Here is a 13,556-nt window from a genome sequence, read left to right as displayed (position 1 = left end):
GCTGTTCAAGTCCACCAGTTGCTCCACAAGAGAAGAATGGGCAGTCTACTTTCATGCGATTAACTGCCTCTGAAAACCCGCTGGAGGGTTGGCTCCAACTTGACAGCAAACAACATCATAGTTCAGCTTCCATTGCTACAGAGGGGAGGGGAAGATAAACAGTTACTTTGTCTTGAAAATGGCAGGAAGTGTATCTGTAAAATTTTACTGGAACACTTAACAAATAAGACCAAAAGGTAAGTAATAAAGATCTAGAAGACGGGGACAAGTGAAGAATTCACATTCTTGTCAGGTGAAAATGGAGTATTCTCAACTATATCTTAAACCATAAACTGTTAATGTTCCTATAGTTTGGAGTCAAACAGAGGACTCTTGACTACAACAGAATTCAATTAGAGGTTAATAAAAATTTGGTAATTGTGCCTTGAGCTAAAAAGCATTATACTGAGTGAACTAACTCGGATACAAAAGAACAAATAATGTGCATTATTGCAAAAACAGAAGCATAACTAGTGAGAGGTGTATAGGTACCCAAAGAGGGAAATGGAGAAATCAGGGAAGAGTGTGGTGGGTGGAAGGAGGGAGCATAAAAATGTATGTGAATAAAGCATATTTAAGAAGGGGGGGCTGTTCCTCTAAACTGTTGTCATTATGAGCAGTTGAGTCACTTGTGTGACTCATAGTGACCCTATGTACAAGAGCCCTAAACCCTGCTTTATCCTATGCCAACCTGACTGTCTCTGACACACCTGCTCCCACCACCCCAATCACTGAATTCAATCCATCTCATTGGGGGTCTTCCTCTCCTGTGTTGTCCCTCCATTCTCCCAAACATGATGTCCCTCTCCAAGGACCAGTCCCTCCTTGCAACATGCCCAAAGTATGTCAGACGAAGTTTCAGAATCCTTGCCAAGGAGCATTCCAGCTTCACCTTCTCCAGGACAAACCTGTTTGTTCTCCTAGCAGTCCATGGTATATTCAACACTCTTCTCCAGCACCACAGCTCAAAGGCATGAATTCTCTTTCTGTCATCCCTAGTCACTGTCAAGCTCCCTGATGCATAGCATGCTATTGTGAAGACTATAGCCCAGATCAGGTGCATCTTAGTCTCCAGCCTGACATCGTTGCTCCTCAGTACTCTGGAGAAGTCCCTGACAGTTGACTTTCCCAATGCAATTCATCTCTTGATTTCCTGGCTGCTGGTACCAAGAGTGTTGACTGTGGAACCAAGCAAACTAAAGCTTAACTATCTCAATCTCTTCACTATTCATGATGCTGTCAATTGGCTCAGTGGTAAAAATTGGTTTTCTTGATGTTCAGCTTCAATCTATATTGGAGTTGCAGTCCTTTACCTTCTGCAGCAAGAGTTTCAGGTCTTCCTTTCAGCAAGCAGGGTTGTGTCATCAGCATAACACAGGTTGATGAATCATCCTCCATTCCTGATGCCACATCTTCGTACAGCCCAGCATCCCAGATGATCTGTTCCGCATACAGATTGTAAGGGTATGAAGACAGAATACATCCCTGGCGGACCCCATCCCAATTTTGAGCCATGCAAGTATGCTCTGTTTTGATGACTGCCTCTTGGTCCCAGTATAGGTTTTGCATAAGCACAATTAAAGTGTTCTGGGATTCCCATTCTTCTCAGAGTCAGCCATAGCTGCTTGTAATCCACACAGTCAAATGTCTTTGCATAATTAATGAAACACAGATTGACATTCCACTCGTTCTCCCTACTTTCAGCCCTGATCCATCTAACATTAGCTATAATATCCCTAGTACCATGACCCTTTCTAAATCCAGCCTGCACATCTGGCAGTTCTCTGTTGACATACTGTTCCAAACGTTTTTGGATAATTTTCAGCAGAATCTTGCTTGCATGTGATATTAATGATACTGTTCGATAATTTCTGCATTCTGTGGGGTCACCTTTCTTTGGAATGGGAACCAATATTGATCTCTTCCGGTTAGTTGGCTAGCTAGTTGGCCTCCAGATTTCTTGGCACAGCTTAGCACATCCAGGGCAGCATCTGTTTGTTGAAATATGTCACTTGGTATGCCGTAAACTGGAGCCTTGTTTTTTGCCAGTTCTTTCAGAGCAACTTGAACATCCTCCTTCATCACAGACTCTTGCTCATATGATATTTCATGAAATTCTTCTGTGTCAGCTAAGTAACCTAGTGAACACTAAAAATTGTTTTAAGGCAAATGAAGAGACATCAAACTTATATTGTTAAAGCCACAGTTAGGAAAATTTATGGCTTTAAATACACAGGTTGGAAAAGCTGAAAGACTAAAAATAAATCCCCCAAACAGGCTTCTCAGTTAACCTGGATATTAACAGCAAATGTAAATAATAAACAGTAGCAGCAGATGGTGGGCACAGTAGATGGCAACTTTCTTCAACTAAAGATAACAGATGATAATTGTGGAACCCTGAGATTAAAAGGAAGAGATAAGTATTTCAAACACCAGAACAGTGAAAACAGCAAATGAGACGTAACAAAGTACTATAAACGACACTGTAAGGTCTTTTTGGAAAGGTCATCTTTTCAAAAAGCTTTTTCTTCCCCCCCCCCCCCTTTTCAAGAAGCCTCAGGTCAGTGCAGAAACCCAACGCTGGCAGTATCCACATTAGCTGCTGACAGGAGAAAGATGGCTGTCTTTCCTCTTGTCCACTATACCCGCTCAGGGACAGTGGAGTGGCTTTCCCACCACTGTCACCTACCTGGTGGTTGGCAGCATTCCCCGCTTTGTCACAGGTCTTAATTCAGAGACTCTCACAAGGAGTTGTTAATCTCTGCCATGGCTGGCCTGCAACCAAATCCTGAATTACTGGGGCCACCACTTCTGACTGGAGTCCTTGCCTCTCACTGGGAAACCTTGTAGATACCTTACTTGGCATACACCATGGCTACATTCGCAGCAGTGTCTCTCAGTAAAGTGACATCACTGGGCATCTCAAGTTGTAGTAAACTATTTTTTTAACTATTTTTTTTAAGGGAAACAAAACTGCACATACTCTTCCATCCTTATACACACACTGAAAGAGTGAAAATAAAACACAATTGCCAAATTAACAAGCAGGATAATATGCTTGTACCGCCCCTTGGATCAAAACAAATAGCAATGCAACATAATGTCTTAGAGCCAACAAATTAGGCCAAAAAAACACCTGACAAGATGGAACAAAAAGTGACCAAAATAATCAGGAAATCAGAGGGAAAAGTTATATTTGAACTTCTGATGATGACTTTTAACGTCTTGTGCTTTCAACAGATTGGAAAAAGGTTGAGGAAAATACAAGAGAGTAATTTTTTAAAAATACAAGACCATAGTTAAGTAGTAAATTGGAAGCCATTTAAAAACCAACCAACCACACTATTTAAGATTTCAGAAATAGATTATATTGTTCTAAGGACAAAACATTAAATTAACACAGGGTTCATTTTCCTTAATACTAGTCTGATGGCATAGCCCATAGTGAGTTGCATTGCTAACCCAAAGGCTTTGCTTCTCTAGTGATTAAAATCCACCAGAGGTTCTCAGAGAGGAATATAGGCAGTCTTATCCCATGCAATTTACAGCCTCTGAAATCTAATGGAGGATCAGCTGTGAGTTCAGACCAACTTGTCAACAATGAGATTGAGAATACTGATCTGGTAGAGGAACAATCAGGGTGGGGATGGAGGAAAATAGTAAAGTGGGAAAAAAGCATAAGAATCATAAAACACTGAGAGGAATAACATGTGATTGGAATTTCAAAACACAAAGAAAAACAACCCCTATCACAGGCAATAATCAAAGGTTTCTTGGATGAAAACAAAGTAGTATAAATTACATGCATTCAAGAAATTGAGGGAACACAGATACATGGCAAACTGACTAGAAGAGATCCGTATTTGTCCCCATTCCAAAAAGGGATCCAACCAAATATGGAAATTAACAATTTCATTAATGGCACATGCAAGTAAGATCTTGAAGATCATTGACACAGAATTGCCAGAAATTCAAGCTGAATTCAGAAGAAGCTGATGTCAAATAGATCTTGACACAGAGAATACCAGAAAGATACTGTGTTTTACTGATTCTGCAGAAGCATTTGACTAGATTATAACAAATTATGGCTAACATTGAGAAGAATGGGAAACTCAGAACCTATTTGTGCCCATGCAAAATCTATTATCTAGACCAAGAAATTGTCCAAACAGAACAAAGGAACACAACATGGTTTTAAATCAGAAAAGTTATGTGTCAGAATTGCATCGTTTCTCCACACCTGTGCAGTCTATGCTGAGAAAATTCTAGAAGCTGAACTATATGAAGCAGAATGTTTAATCAGTATTGGAGGAAGACTCATCTATAACCTTTGATATGGAGATGGCACTTCATCTGCTGAAAGTGAAGAGGATTTGAAGCACTCGCTGCTGAAGATTAAAGACTTCAGCCTTCAATATGGGTTATATTTCAACATGAAGAAAACAAAACCCCTCACCACGAAACCAATAGGCAACATGATAATAGATGGACAAAACATTGAAGCTGTGAACATTTCACTTTACTTGAATCCATCATCAACGCCCACAGTAATAATTTGCTTTTGTTGTAATTGTTAAGTGCCATCAAGTTGTAGGCCACTCATAACGACCCTAAGAATGAAAGTCCTCAACACTCATGTGACTTTTTATCCTTTCTCCAGGTTCATAGGGTTTTGGAGGCAAGCTGTTACGGAAGTGGATGCCACTCCTGCTTCCAAGTTTGTTTTAATCGGGGAGCACTACCGAACACTGTCCACCATGAGTAACCATTGTTGCATTTGATACATCAGTGTCATCATGTTCAGCTTCACAGCCACCACGAGTCACCTCTGTATGACAAGCGAGTACACCAGGGCTATACGACCTAGAAGAAAGTTTGAACAAAAACAGGCCTGAGGGCCACGGATTAGAGTCACCCACCTTTGGCTTGGTAGCATCACTTTTTGTCCACTAGGCCAACTGATCTCTATGTTGTTGTTAAGTGCCATAGAGTTATAGGCAACTCATAGCGACCCTATGAATGAAAGGCCTCAACACTTGTGTGACTTTCACCCTTTCTTTAGGTTCATAGGGTTTCTGGAAACAAACTTACGGAAGTGGATGCCATTCCGGCACGCCCAAATGCTGGCTAACTCTGGGCCAGAGACACTCCAGCCCCCCCCCCCCACAGTTCATCAATTCATCTGTCTGCTGACACCCACTTAGAGCAAAAAGAAAGCCACAAGCTCCCAGAGCATTCCATACTTGCCTCTCATCAAGACACAAGGGGCCGCATCCAGCTGACACTGAGATTCACAAGACACTTGTCCTCATTCTGCAGGCGTGGCCAGACATTTCGGTATTTTACCATTCTGGCATGCCCAAATGCTGGTGAACTCTGGGCCAGAGACCCCCAATATATCTGGCATGTCCACTTTGCTGACACCCACTTGGGGCAAAAAGAAAGCCACAAAGTGCCCTGAGCTTTACACTGAGTAAATCTGCTGTCAAATGAACACACCACCATCCTTCATCTGTTTTTATTCCCTACATACTATGCGTTCTATAGCATATGATCACCTGATTCAAAGTGGCTGGTCCACCTCATCTCACTAATGTATAGTATGTTGATATTCATGTGGTCCATTTCTTCTTTAACAAAATTTCAATTTTCCAACATTCAAGCTATGCACATTCCATGGTACAATTATTAAATGATGTTATTGGTTTTCCTCATGTCAGCTGACTTCCAATTTGTGCTTTATCACTACATTACAATAACTATTTCTTTAATGTTTATAGGCTTTTCAAAGGTCTGTTATTTAAGAAGTAGATAATCTGTTCTACTTCCCAGTCTATCTTAGTCAGGATGCTCCCCCAAAACCTGTCCACCATGGGTAATGCAAATAGCATTTGACACCCCAGTAGCATAGATTTCAGTCTCACAACAACCTGAAGTTATCTCAGTACAGAGAATTGACAGACAAGTGCTGTACCATTTAGAATAACGTTTTCCTCAACCACAATTAACACCAATTGACTTTTAAACACAAAAGACAACCCCCTATCCTTTTTGCTTAAACAAGAGGCTTTTAGCCACAAGTGATTACCAACAAAATCAGAAACAGCCAATCAGCTTATACTTGATTGTTAATAAAAAATGCCCAAACAGTTTACACCCAGTTTTCAATTAAATGACTTACCCTCCAGAATCCAGCTGCTCCTAGCTGGAGGCTCACCCTCAGGCAGGACCCAGCTGACTTTTAAATACAAAGGCCTGTCCGCCAGATCCTATTTGCCTAAACATAGGCTTTTGGCCCAAAGCTGATTGCTATTAAAATCAGAAGAGGAATAAAAGACCAAAATGAATGTCAGAAGAGTTTCTGAATATTGCACTCGAACACTGAGAAGCCAGAGCAAAGGGAAGAAATCAAGAAATTAAAATGCTGAACAGAAGATTTCAAAAGTCAGCTTAGAGAGACTAATGTTATTATAAAATGTACAAGGAGCTGGAGAAAGAAAATGCTTGGCATTTCTTAAGCTGAAGGAACTGAAGAGCAAATTCAAGCCTTGAGTTTCAGGACTTAAGTATGGTGTGGACAGAATGTTAAATGACCCAGGAAGCATCAAAAGAAGATGGAAAGACTACACAGAGTCACTATTAAAAAAATGGCTGACACAGAAGAATTTCATGAAACAACACATGATCGAGAGACAATGGTGATGTAGGAGGAAGTTCAAGCTGGTCTGAAGGAATTGACAAAAAACAAAACTCTGGGAATTGACAGCAATACCAATTGATATAGTTCAACAAACAGATGCTAGTGCTCACCAGGTTGTGACAAGAAATCTCGAGGACAACTACCTGGCCAACTGACTGGAAGAGATCTATATTTATTCCCGTTAAAAACAAACCGAGACCAAAAGGTCATCTGACAGAGTGTGGAAATTGTCAAACAACTATCACATGCAAGCGAGACTGTTGAAGATTATCCAAAGACAACTGGAACAGTACATTAGCAGCTGTCAGGTGTGCAAACTAGGTTTAGAAAAGGTTGTGACACTAGGAACACTATAGCCATTGTTAGATGGATCTTGGCTGAAAGCAGAGAGTACTAAAGGAATGTCTGTGTTTTATTAACTATGCAAAGGCATTTGTCTGTTTGGGCCTCAACAAATTGTCGCTAACCTTGAGAAGGATGAGACTCCCAGAACACATGATTGTGGCCATGTGAAACCTACACTTGGACCAGGAAGCAGCTGTCAGAACAGAATAAGGGAACACCGCATGGTCCAAGATCAGGAGTACTTCAGGAATGCATCCTAGTTCCATACCTTTACAGTCTGTATGTGGAAAAGATCATTCTAGAGGCTGGACTTGAGGAGTAGGAATGTGGCATCAAGACTGGAGAAAGACTCATCAGGAACCTGCATTATCCAGGTGACATATTGTTTGCTGGAATTGAAGAGGACCTGAAATGCTTGCTGTAGAAGGTCAAGGACTATAATCTTCAATGTGGATTGAAGTTCAACATCAAGAAAATCTATATTGGGGGCGGAGGAGGAGAAAAAGATTCTTGACACTGAGCCTATTGGCAGCATCATGATAGACAGAAGAGATTGAGATTGTTAACAATTTCAGCTTTCTTGGTTCCACAATCAATACTCTGGGCACTAGCAGTCAGGAGATCAAAAGACTACTTCCATTGGGAAAAATCTGCTGTCAGGGACCTCTCCAGACTACTGAAGAGCAACGATGTTAGTCTAGTTTGCCTGATCCAGGCCACGATTTTCACAATTTCTTGCTATATCTCAGACAGCAGGACAATGACTAAGGATGTCAGAAAAATAATTGATGATACCTGGAGGAGAGTATTGAACATACTGTGGACTGCCTAGGGAACAAACAAGTTTGCCCTGTAGAGGGTGAAATCAAGCTGCCCACTGGAGGCAAAGATTTTGAAGCTCTATCTCACATACTCTGGGCGTGGGGCTAGGAAGTACCAGTCCTTGGAGAAGGACATCCTGCTTGTATAGATAGAGGAGAGGAAGCCCCTGGATGAAAAAGATTGGCACAGTAACTGGAATAATGGGGCAAGTGTGTCGAAGACAATGAGATTGGCTTAGAATGGGCAGGATCCAAAGCTATTGTACATAAGATCACTATGAATTGCAGGTGACTCGATGGCACATAGCAACAACAACTCAGTTATAGAAATACACAAAGTGTAATAATCATGTTGTTTGTTGTTGTTTAGCAAAATGCCTAAAGTGTGTGAGATGAAGCTTTATCCCCTTTGCCTCCGAGGAGCAGTCTGGTTGCCCCCTCTCCAAGACATCTGTTCTTTTGACCATCCATGGGCTATTCAGTGCTCTTCTCCAGCCCCACAGCTCAAAGACATCAATTCTTTTGTCGTACCTATTCATTGTCCAGCTCTCAGATGCATAACAAAGAACTGTAAAAAGCATGACCTGGATCAGGTGCACTTTAGTTCTCAAACTGACATCATTGCTTCAGATTTTCCCAGTGCAGTACGTCTCCTGGACTCCTGATGGCTGGTACCAAGGGTGTTGATTTTAAGAATGGAAGACAAGAAATAGGGACTCAGAAGTATAAGTCTAGAAATACGAACAGTGACAATACCAAAGAAAAATAAGAATTTTAGTTACCGAGCTTCTAAATGGCAACATCAAAGTGAATTTTTGTTCAATTTGGGAATTACACAGTTACTGATAAGATAACTTCCAAGAAAATTAATAAACTTGCTCTTCAAAATAAAAAGGGAAATTCTGAAGACTTTTTTGAGGTGCTGTCGAGTCCACTATGTCTCACAATGACCCTGTGGATGACAGAGCTGAACTTGGCCCTGTTCTGCACCCTCACGACTGATGCACTCGGGTCTGCTGTTACACTCACCATGACGATCTTGTTGAGTGTTGCCTTCGCTCTCTCTCACTTTCCACCTTTCTCAGCATTATGTCTTTTTCCAAAGACTGGCCCCCTGGATGCTTGAAATGTGAGATAAAGAAAGTAAAAGGTAAAGAACTGTGCTGCCATACTAAAGGCACACGATTTGAATCCATCAGCTGTTCTGGGGGAGAAAGAAGGGAAATCTCTTCCCATGCTGTTTAATGCCTCTGAAAACCTACTGCGAGGTCAGCTATGGGTCATTTCTGATGCGACAGCACACAATAACAACTATTTAAGCAGCAGTAATAAAAGAAATCAAAGGATCAGGGCTTCTACCTGAGTGAAGATGGAGGAAACAGGTGAAAGATCCTTCCTTACTGCTGCTTGGCTATATAAACCTAGGAGCTGCCACCTGCGCTGCTGAGAGCTGGCCAGGGAAGAAGGATAGACAAAAACTCTGTGCCTTTAAACTATGGTGTTGGGTAAGAGAACTACTATTCCATGTGCTGCCAAAACAACAAACTTGTGTCTTGGAAAAGGTGCAGCCAGAATGCTCCTTGGAGGCAAAAGTGGTAAAGCTTCAGTGGTAAAATGGGGGCAGCAATAGAGAGAAAGACCCTCAACTAGATGGATCAACACAGTGACTGTAGCAATGGACTCAAGTGTGTAAGGATAGCACAGGATAGGACAAGTTTCAGATCTGTTCACAGAGTGGCTATGAGTCATACTCAACAGCATCTAACAACAACAATAATAAAGGAAATGATAAAAAAAACCCCACAAAATTAATCCAGCACAGGAAAGAACAACAAAATCAGCAACATCACAAAAATGAGTATAGTAAAATGACAGCAGTAAAGCTGTAAATAATTAGACTAAGAATGAAAGCTAAATGCACAAATTAAGAGAAATGGACAAGAAAACATGACCCATCAATATGCTGTCTAAAGAAATGAATCTTAGATGGAAGGACAAAGACTTAAAAAAAAAAAGTGTAGAAAAACATGTGCCTTTAGGAAAAAAAAGCAGGAATGGCTAGATATTTTTTTAAAAAATAGACTTCAAGACAATAGCTAACAGGAGAAACAAGGGCTTATACAATGATCAGAAGGTGAAGTGAAGAATAGGATATAACTATAGTTAATAGCTACACACACAATGATAGAGACCCAAGATACATAAATTAAACTTGAACAGATTTGAACAGAGAAATAGATAACTCCCAATAATAATAGTAGAAGACCTCCCAGTTTCTGTAAAGGACAGAGCAGCTAGAAAGAAACAACAAAGATGCAAAAGAACCAAACAATACAATGAACCAATTTAGTATCATGAACATGTATCCTCAATAATTTGGAGAGGTCCCTAACTGCACATTTTCCCAGTGTGATGCGTCTCCTTATTTCCTACCTGCTGGTACTAAAGGTACTGATTGTGGATCCAAGCAAGATGAAGCTGTTGAGAGTTTCAATCTCCTCTATATCCATCATGACACTGCCTATTGGTCCTGTGGTAAGAATCTTTGTTTTCTTGATATTAAGATGCAATCCATACCAAAGGCTGCATTTCTTCATCTTCTGCAAAAAGTGCTTCAAGTCTACCTCACTTTCAGCAAGCAAGGTTGTGTCATCTGCATTAACACTGGTTGTTGATGAATCTCCCTCCAATCTCATTATGATGCTGCTATTTGGGCAAGGGCCTCCTCTGGATGCCCTGTCCTTGACTTTGAGCATCCTGAAGCCCACAGTCTCCTTGGCATACATACAAGGCAGAAGGCTGGCTATGGCCACTTGGGTGATGACCACTTGACCAGTCCATGAGGTTGAATTTGAGGTTGTCTTTGTTAAATGCTTGATTCCTGTTCTTGGCATAGGTGGCCTAGATGTTACTGGCTGCAGTGACCTGGAAGTCAGTGGCTCTGTAACCCAAATAGGCCAGCAATGATCCTTTGTTACTCATCAACAGGGCACTCTGGAAGCCTCCAGCATTGGCTTGGCCTAGCACCTGAGTCAAAGCTTTGGAGTGCAGCAAACCAGCCACCTCGAATCTCAGGCTTTTGCATTTACATATCCCATGTTGCTTCCTGAAAACACCTTTTTAAAAAATATAAATTCACGATCTCCTCTGATGCATTACAACAGGAATCAGATTGATGCATCTATGGAAGGAGATCGTGGAGAAACTCAATAACAGCGCTCAAAACTAGGCCAGGGGCCGACTGGGACACAGAGTGCCAGTTACACTGGTGCAAGTTCAAGCTGAAGTTGAAGAAGTTTAACACAAGTTTGAGAGAGTCAAATTATGATCTTTAGTTTATCCCACTTGAATTGAAAAACCAACTCAAGAATAAATTGTGTCATATTGGAATACAGCAATCGTTTCCTTCATGTTGGTGATAGGTGTCAGAGAGTAGATTATTCTTCACAGTGAGCCCTAATCTCACAGTGTCCCCGCCATCTCTGACATCTGAGCTCATTGCCACAGTCCTGTGTCAATCTGTCTTGAGGAGGTCTTCCTCTCTTTCTCTGACTCTCCACTTTTCCAAGAGTGATGTCTGTTTCCAAGGACTGGCCCCTCCAGACAATGTATCCAAAGTACATGGGACCATCTTTCAACCTCCTTGCCTCTAAGGGCACCCTGATTGCAATCCCTCCAAAGCAGATTTGGGCTTCTTTTGACAGTCCATGGCATATCTAATATTCTTTATGAATACCACGATTCAAATGCATCAGTTCTTAGTCTTCCTTAGTCATTGTCCATGGATACAAAACAATTGAGAAATAATATGGCTTAGGTCAAATGCACTTTAGCCTACAAACTCACATTCCTGACCTTTTAGCACTTTAGAGAGGTCCTTGACAACAGGGTTCCCCCAGTGCAACATGTCCTTTTGTTGTTGGTTTTATTACTTCCCTTTTTTTCCTCTAGTATTTTTTTCCATTGTTGTAAATGTTCTTCCCGTCTCCATCCACCCTCAGCCTTCCCTGCAATACATCCCTTGTTCCAGATTGCTGTCATACATATAATGCCTAATCATATATTCTTTTTGGACAGTTCTTCCCCTCATCTGATGCAACACATCTTTTGATACATTGACACTGTTACAATGGGAATTGATTGTTGAAGTAAAAGTACTTGATCATTTTAATCTTTTCTCCATTCATCATATTTCTGCCTTCTAGTCTAAGAATTTTTGTATTCTTGATTTTGAAATGTAATCCATGTAGAAGGATTTTTTCAGTAAGATCCATGCTAAAGACTTTCTTCAAAGTGCATCAAGTTTTCTTCACTTTTGGCAAGTAAGATTATATCTTCTGCATATTGTTGAATCTTCCTCCAATCCTGATGTCAAATTCCTCATATAGCCCAGCTTCTGTATTAGCTCAGTATACATACGGAATCTCTCTTTCATTGTTGTTGAGTTGAAACTGACTCATAACTGGCCCTAAACTAGGTTTAAGAGGTTGTACCTGTAGTCAGGAAATCAAAAGACAAATTGCACTGTGAAAATCTGCTGTCGGGGACCTCTCTAGAGTACTAAAAAACAACAGTGTCAGTCTAGAGACTAAGGTATGCCTAAGACAGGCCATGCATGGTCTTCTCAATTATTTGCTATGCATCAAAGAGTTGGACAATGCCTAAGTATGACAGAAGAAGAATTGATGCCTTTGAGTTGTGGTGCTGGAGAAGAGTCTTAAATATACCAGGGACTGCCAAGAAAACAAATAGGTCTGTCTTGGAGAGGGTGAAACCAAGTTTCTCCTTGGAGGCTAGGGTTTTGAAGCTCTGTCTCACATACTTTGGGCATGTGGCCAGGATAGACCAGTCCTTATAGAAGAACATCATGATCGGAAGAGTGAAGGGACAGAGCAGGAGAGGAAGACCTAGGATGAGATGAATTGATAGAGTAACTGGGACAACGGAGGTTGATGTGTTGGAATTAGTGAGACTGGCTCGGGACAAGGCAGAGTTCAAGAGCTGCTGTGCACACACAGGGTCGCAGGCAACTCAATGGCACATAGCAACAACAACAAACTCCCTGGAAGAAGGTTGCTGACCTTTTGCTTTCTCCATGTTTGATATCATCTCACAACTCTTTGCTGGTTCATGTTCAATGCATCAAAATGGAAAACTTCCATTCATCAAAAATTACCATTTCAAGGAGTTACCCAAAAGTCACAGAGTCGGACAATATAATTCATATAGCTTTAAAATAAAGTGTATAAAGTGCTTCTACAGATCAAAGTGGAAAGACCAAGAGAAAAAGAAGCAAAAATTTATTTTGTAAAACATGGGAAAAGAGCTCATAGATTTATGGAAATATCTTTAATCCCATCATTTAAAAACAATAAGTAGATTTTAAATTAGTGCTTGGACAGTATTAGATGTACTGCTGCTATCCGGAGTGTGGCAGGGTGGTTGAGCCACTAGCAGCTCCAGGGGAGAAAGGTGGGCAGTCTCCTTCTGTGTGACTTACAGCCTCAGACCCAATGGAGGATGAGTTTTGAATTGATTCTGACTTGATGGCAAGGAGTGTTTTGGATCCACAAAAGGTAGAAAATTCTCTTTTGAAAGAAGCAATATAAATTAAAAGAAGAAATTGTAAAAAATATATTGGAACAACCAGA

This window comes from Elephantulus edwardii, unplaced genomic scaffold, assembly GCF_000299155.1.
Source record: "Elephantulus edwardii isolate Elephantulus edwardi_28Jun2011 unplaced genomic scaffold, EleEdw1.0 scaffold00245, whole genome shotgun sequence".
Lineage (NCBI taxonomy): Eukaryota > Metazoa > Chordata > Mammalia > Macroscelidea > Macroscelididae > Elephantulus > Elephantulus edwardii.
The sequence above is the reverse complement of the archived record's forward strand: the minus strand, read 5'-3'. Positions refer to the sequence as shown.